Genomic DNA, 8,021 nt, shown 5'->3' on the forward strand with positions numbered 1-8,021 from the left:
CCTTTCACAGCTGCAGAATCGGAAAGGAAAGAGAAGTCAACGGATCGCCACATCCCAGCCTCTCCTCGGTGTTCATCCCGTGAAACCCTCCTGCAGAATTTGTCACATTTCCGATTCTCCATATTTTCCTGAAGCAAGACGGAGCAGGAGGGGAGGGTAAAATGTGGAACCCAGAGTAAATCAGTGATCAGGGGACCTGGCACACCAAGGATTTCCAAATGCCCTTCAACCAAAATGAAAATTACAACCCTGCGTGGCACTGCCATCGGAGAAAAGCAAATGTTGTGATTTCTGCTCTGAAATCAGATTTAACTGGAATGATTCAACAAAGTGATGGGATCATTATGAACAGGTGGGGATTGACCACATTACTGTCACCACTTTGTAATCATTAAAGGTGCCACAAACATGCACGCCTCCTTGCCTTTTTGCCGTGGGGCTATTAGTAATTAAGATGTGCTTTTGTTTACATTTTCCCTTGTCAGAAGGATGCTCAGCTTTCAAGAGCAAGTGACATGTCCCTCCCTTTGATCCCTTCACTGACCCCGTTTATGGGGAAGATGACTGGTTCCTGCCCCAGTTGAGTTGCTTCCAACAGAAATGACGCTAAACCTGCAATATGAGAAGCAAAGTATCTTTAGTTTGTAGTTTGTGGTTTGACTTTCCAGGTTTGCCTTTCTCTCTACATGACCTTTATTTTTTATTTTTATTTTATTTATTTATTTTTTTTTTTAGCATGAGCTTTCATTCCAGGAGGGAGTTAAGCGTGGAAAGGAAGGGTGTCGTGGCAGGCTCGCTCTCCCCAGTTGCCAAGCTAAAAATACATTTTTTTTTTTAATTTTAATAAAACCAAAAAGGATCCGAATTGTGCTTGGTGTTCACAGTACACAATGCTACACAGCCACTGTGTAAATAAGAAACACACAGAAATTGAATCTCTAAATCTTGTCCCTTTAGGCTCCTTTCCAATCTCGCATGAGTTAGTATTTATATATAAACAGAACACTCCCTGTGTACCTATGCTTTTGAAAAGTAATATTATAACATAAATCTGTTACACATTGTAAGAGAAAAGAACAAATCTGACTCCACATTAAATCTGTTCCTTTGGCTTTAACCCTGTGCCCTGTTTTCTGGGCTCAGTCTTGCTGGCTCTGCACCTTTTGTTAAACAATGTTGCCTTTAGCCTGAAACACACAGGAGAGCCCATTGTCAAGGCTCTGACCTTTAAGGATATTAACATCTTCGCACTAATATAAAGGTAACAAGTTGCATAATAGAGAATAACCTTTGTTTTGTTGGAGGTTTGCAGGGGCACCATGACCTGACCCCCGGGGAAGGCTGCAAGAACAAAGGATTCCTGCAGCAAGAAGTTTGCAACAACCAACCACACCCCCTCCTCTGTTTTTTTGTATAAAAGGAGCCTGAATTCTGACTTGGGGAACATGGTTCTCCAACACATTAGTCCCCGATCCTCTCGGTCTGCTGGCTTTCCGAATAAAGTCATAATTCCTTGCCCCAACACCTCGTCTCCCGATTTATTGCCCTGTTGTGCGGGGAGCAGAACCAGTGTGTACTTGGTAACAATATCTATTTTCCAAATGAGCATTATACTGTGAACATTTTCTCCAGTCAGTAAATATTACTCCATGAGGTACATTTTTATGACTTCACTGGGTGATGGTCTGGGCTCCAGATGGACCATGCTTATAAGATTGGATGTAACACTAGAGCCTGCGATCCTGTTGGTTGGCAAGTCATCCCCATGGCTAAGTAGGTAGCAGTCCCTTGCACTAGGAGTGAAAATTCTCGGAAATACAGAAAAAATGTGATAAACACTTAAAATGGTATATTCTGTTTATAGGCATATGTATATATATATGTACTTATAATGTAAACATACATGATGTTATTATAGATTATACATATAAAGTTGTTAGCATCTTTTTGCTATTATAAATGATGCTAAAACATGTATCTCTACACAAAATTATGGGAAATTGCTGGGAGAGGAATTATGCAAAATTTTAAGGTTTGTCCACGTATATTCCCAAACGTCTCTTTAAATAGGTTTCCACCAATTTCAGCCCAGTTACTCCACTGTCTAGCCAGGACCCTTTCCCATTTTTTTTTTTTTCAAAAGGTGGCCTGTTTTGCAGGGTAAAGTGAACAGACGGGAAAACAGGGCTCATCTTTTACTTTTAAATTAAAATCCTTCTCATTGCTCCAGCGTGCAAGTGTCTTACTTGCCATTTCATTTGGGAAAGGAGAGGTGAATTTGTTACTAACCCCTGATGAGATTTTTTTTTAAACTGTGGGGGTTCATTATCCGTCCGCAGTGTATCTGGCACATAATTTATCTGTGCTGATCAGAAGAGGAAATGTGTGTTTATGCACCACGATTTTAAAAATACGTTACCTTCCCTCATTTTAAATTCCTTCCCTAATTTTGATTTCATTCTCAACAAGCAGGATTCCTTCTTCACGTAGCATCTTTGCGCAGAAATCTTCCTTGATGTAAGTCAAGACTGGTGCTTTCAGAAGCAATTTAAACACCTGTTCAGATTATTCGCAGATGAAGCAAGGAAGGAAATGTTTGCATGTAGATCGGGTGCCGTGTGTCAGATCAAAGAGTCAGAGAGAAGTGAGTTAAAACCAAAGGACCTCGCCACAGTGTCAATGGCACATCCTGCGCTTGTCGAGGTCGTGGCTTTAGCAGGAAAAGCACTGTCGTTTTCTTCCCCAATAATCCACGCCACCCTGTGATGGATTCCCCATTTTGAAGTTTCCCCACTTTTAAACCAGATGTCCAAACAGTTATTCATTTAAGAACACAGGAATTGACAAGGCTTATTTTTATCTACCTACAAAAGGGTGTACATCTTAGAATGAAATGGACTTTCATTGGAGCGACTCATCGCCGCTGCATCGTGTACGCCCGAGGTTACAGCTACAGACACACCACTCTCTTTCCTTCTGCCCGGGTTGCTTGCGTTCCGTTGTCCGTGTTCTCTGCGCTGGTTGAGATGCTCATGTGTGTGGAATATTCTCGTGAGCCAGAAAACTGGCTCACCTCCCCTTTGCATTCCTCCTCGTCCTCTCCCTTCCTCCTTCTTTTCCTGCCTCTTTTCCACTTATATGAAGGGCCCGTGCAAGTGTTGTACGAGTGTGTTACATCTGTTACCAATTCGGAGGCAATGAACATTGTGGATGACCTTGTCCTGGCTTTATCTCAACTTAAACATAATAACCAGTGAAGCGAGAGCTTTTGTTCAGGGCCCTTTCGTGCTGAGGGGAGGTAATGACATGTTTTCAGCTATTCTGGATTCAGGGCCGTGTTTATTTCGCCTCCCCAACGTACACTTGCTACGTGTGAAAAAGACTGATAATTTTACACTGATCCTTGCATCGGAGAACGGCTAGTAATAGACCACTGCTTTATTCAGTAAGTAGCATGTAAGTCTTCATATAACCTGAAAAGCAAGAGATCATTATGTGACAATAAAGAAGTGAAGAGGAGTGAGCTGCGTCCATCAGTGGGGCTGGGGAGGGTACCCATTCATTCAGTGACACAGCACCTTACTGCGTACAAAACGCTGTCCATCTTCATTGCAGATTTTGAAGAGTGTGTCCAGTGGAAAATGCAAATGTTTGAAAACTCTGGTGGAACACACCACCATTTGCAATGTGTCGTGTTTGATGTAAGGGGCCAAACAGAACTTAAAGTGTAAAGATATGACTATAACTCAATAAAAAAAATGTTAAAAAAACTTAATGCTGTCAAATGACATTTTAAAAAATTAAAAACTAATTGCAAGTACCATGAAAAAAATGTGAAGATATGTTATTGGAAGGAAAGGGTCGAATAAAATAATTTACTCAATCAAATTAATCTAAATGAAGTCACCTGAAGGCAAGCCATTAAGTCCTGGAATTTATCTATTTCCTACTTATTAAGGAGTGGACAACTTCTGACCTAAGAAACTTTAATATAATTATTAGCATCTGGGGCTGTCTGCCTTTGGGAGATTATAAAACCAAATCTATTTGGAATAATAATCATCAAATAATTAAAATATTTCTGAAGAAGTGGGAAATATTTTAAGGCATTAGATATTGGTTTGAAAATACACAGTAAAAGTGCAGTTTCTGAAGTCATTTTTATAGTAATATTTAAAATTTAGTATAATATATAAAAGAAGACTTTTTTTAATTTTGTTTTATTGAGTTATGGTCAGTTTACAATGTTGGGTCAATTTCCAATGCAGAGCACAATTTCTCAGTCATACGTGAATATACATGTATTCATTTTCATATTCTTTTTCACCATGAGCTACCACAAGATCTTGTATATATTTCCCTGTGCTGTACAGGATAATCTTGTTTATCTATTCTATGTACACCTGTCAGTGTCTAAAAATTTCAAACTCCCCGTCTGTCCCTTCCCACCCCCCTCCCCTCTGGCAACCACAAGTCTGTATTCTATGTCTATGAGTCTGTTTCTATTTGACATTTAAGTTCACTTGTCTCTAAAGAAGACATTGAAATACTAAGTCATTTACTTATTTATGGTTTCAAAACAATGTTTATTGGGTACTAAAGAAAGTGTGGTAAATAAAGCGTAGGGCTCTCGGATTTAGAATTGAGATGGCAATGAAAGATACTGTGCTATGAACAGTAATGCTGCGGAGGAGATGTGTATGGTGTTTCAGGCTTGTATATGTGACCTCCTACTCCTGGGAATGAGGTTACCAGACAGCTCAGGCTTAGCTCACGGAGTAAATCTTTAAGTTTCATGCTGGGAAATCATAGGCCCATCGCAATATTTGTCACTAACACCTCCCAGTCGAGCCAACATTGTAACTAACAGTCCATATTCCATCAGAGGGAACAAGAGTATTGCCAAAATTAGCAGATACTAACAACTATGTATAAAATAGATACACAAGTTTCTATTGTATAGAGCAGGGAACGCTGTTCAATATCTTGTAGTCGCTTACAGTGAAAAAGAATGTGAAAATGAACATATGTACGTTCATGTAGGACTGAAGCATCGTGCTGTGCACCAGAAATTGACATGACCTTGTAAACTGACTATGCTTATATATATATATACAAAAAAATAAAATAAAATAAACAAGCCTGGAACCCTGCCTGGCAACTGAGAGGTGGTCATAACTGGAATTTCCAGCCACAGATCTGGCCGTGATCTCATGGGCTCTTGGGATCCTATGAGTTGCATCATTTGTCCATTAATTTTGGGAAAGCCTCCAGATGACTTTTAAGTACGAGACAGATCTAAATATATGTCACCCCAGATGCCACAAGGGCACACCAGTTTGCAGAATCCCGGCTGAGACTTAAGTTCTGTCAAATGGATGCTACTAAATGATTTAAGAGCAAAGAAGGTCTGTGGTGTGTCTGAGAGGTAGACGCAATGACCAATATGAAGTCCCATCGTCCCCAAAAAATCAGAGAGCAGAATGTCAATCAAGGTAACTTTAGAAACAGACCCTGGACCAGGCGTCCTTGACTATACCCAGTAAAACTCACGGAGATTTTACCTGAGTCTCTTTCCTCAAGCTCCCCCAACAGAAAATGCTGTTCTGGGACAGCCTACCACAACCATTTTCTTTCCGAAGGTGAAAACTTGTCAGGGGTTACATTCTGAAACACGATTTAGCTAAAGAAAGTTTCCTCCAGTTACATGCAGACAGCGAGTCAAAAGCTCTTCCTGAAATGTTTACCAGTTGTTTGTCATCTCCCAGCTGAGGTAGACCATTACTTAACTTATCACCAATGTTTTTTCTCCATCTAACAGAGTGTGTGTGTGTGTGTGTGTGTGGTGTCAGCAAACCTTATCAGTTAAACAACTTTACTCTCAAATTAGGCAAGTCCAAATATCGTACAGACTCACAGAAGAGTGAAATGATTTCCTGGCCCAGAAGACTTCCCTGTGTTGTTTCCATGAGTAGCGGCGAAGCGAGTTCATGGAGATCTATTAGTTGGAGATTAGGCGGGCACTTCTGTACTACAAAGTCAGGCCAGGACCTTCCTTGAATGGCAGGGAGTTTGTGAATAAACCCATTTTCAGAAATACCCTTGGATTAAAAGTCATCACACCCACTCCTGGGCATATATCCAGAAGGAACCCCAATTCAAAAAGACACCTGCACCACAATGTTCACAGCAGCACTATTTACAACAGCCAAGACATGGAAACAGCCTAAATGTCCATCAACAGATGACTGGATAAAGAAGTCATGGTGTATTTATACAATGGAATACTACTCAGCCATGAAAAATGACAACATAATGCCATTTGCAACAACATGGATGTCCCTGGAGAATGTCATTCTAAGTGAAGTAAGCCAGAAAAAGAAAGAAAAATACCTTATGAGATGGCTCATATGTGTAATCTAAAAAAAAGACAATGAACTTATATGTAAAACAGAAACAGACTCACAGATGTAGAATACAGACTTGTGGTTGCCAGCAGGGAGGAAGGTGGGAAAGCAGAGACTGGGAGTTCAAGATTTGCAGATATTAACAGGTATATATAGAATAGATAAATAAGTTTATACTGTAGAGCACAGGGAAATATATTCGATATCTTGTAGCAGCTCACAGTGAAAAAGAATATGAAAATGAATATATGTATATGTTCATGTATGACTGAAGCATTGTGCTGTGCACCAGAAACTGACACAACATTGTAAACTGACCATAATGAATAAATCAATAAATCAAAAAAAGCATTTCTCAGGGGAAAAATAGTCCTCAGAGATCATAAATTCCCTGGATCAATTCAAATATGTGAAGTTAATGTAAATCATTAGAAATGACCATCAGCTTTTTAGTGTCTGTGGGTGACTTATTAATTAGAAAGAGCACCTTCGGGAGGTAGTTTAAAGTATATTTTCTCCTTCTTCAGATTATCACTGGAGCAAGGTTTTCAAAAATATTATAACCCTTGATATTATGATTGAGCACCCAATGCAACCAATTTGCAAAAAAATATTTGACACAAATTAAAACAGACTTAAGTTTGACACAACATTGTAAATTGACTATAACTCAATTTAAAAAAAAAAAAAACAGACTTAACTTACTAAGATGAAATGCAAAAATTCCATTTGTTTCTTACCTGGAAGTACCATCAGTTTTTAGGAGAGCATTAAAAACATTAGGTATGGCACCAATATTCTAAAAGTTAAATGTGTTTGTAGAAAATGTAACACTAACATGAAGAGTAAAAGTTAAGCAAAAAACAACACATAATTATCTTGGAAAATAAAGGACACCAGTAAAACTGAATAATTAGGTACTGTGTTTAGTCTTGCTCGGATTATCGAAGAGATATTTTAGCTGTCAATAACTCAATGATATCGTGAAATAACAAATTTAATTATGTGTGTTTCGTATGACAGTTCAAATAATATAAACATTGGCGGAGTTAATACAATTCTCTCAAGTGATCCTTACTGGAGATAAACTAATGGGGAAAAATCGTTTCTTATACTCATGAGATTAAATTCTCCATGCCCAATTCTCTATTGCAAAAAGCCGTTATGTTTTATTTCCGTGTGTAGTTCGAATCAGTTAAACTAGTGGATAAATAATGAATGCTTCCTGTAAATAATGAAAGGTGTTTATTCGGCTAGCATCACATTTCCTCTTTGGGAGTGATTCTCTGTGTTGGATTTATACCCTATTACCTTGCATCTAAAGACAAGAAAGTGCCACCAAAGATGTAGCCATTAAAAGTAATTCAAAGGCGGTTTTGTCAAATATGTATAAACTTGTATATTTCCCTCTTTAATATATTAATAAACTCAATACCTCTAAGAGAAAATGCAAAAATGCCATGTGTTTCTTACCTGGAAGTGCCATCAATTTTTAAGAGAGCATTAAAAATAGTTTAAAATATTTATATACACATAAATAGAGGAACAAATCTGAAGATCAGTGCCTAGCCTTGGGGATGCACTTATAATTAATTTATTGCAAAGAAAACCAAA

This window comes from Camelus ferus, chromosome 36 (genome assembly GCF_009834535.1).
Source record: "Camelus ferus isolate YT-003-E chromosome 36, BCGSAC_Cfer_1.0, whole genome shotgun sequence".
Lineage (NCBI taxonomy): Eukaryota > Metazoa > Chordata > Mammalia > Artiodactyla > Camelidae > Camelus > Camelus ferus.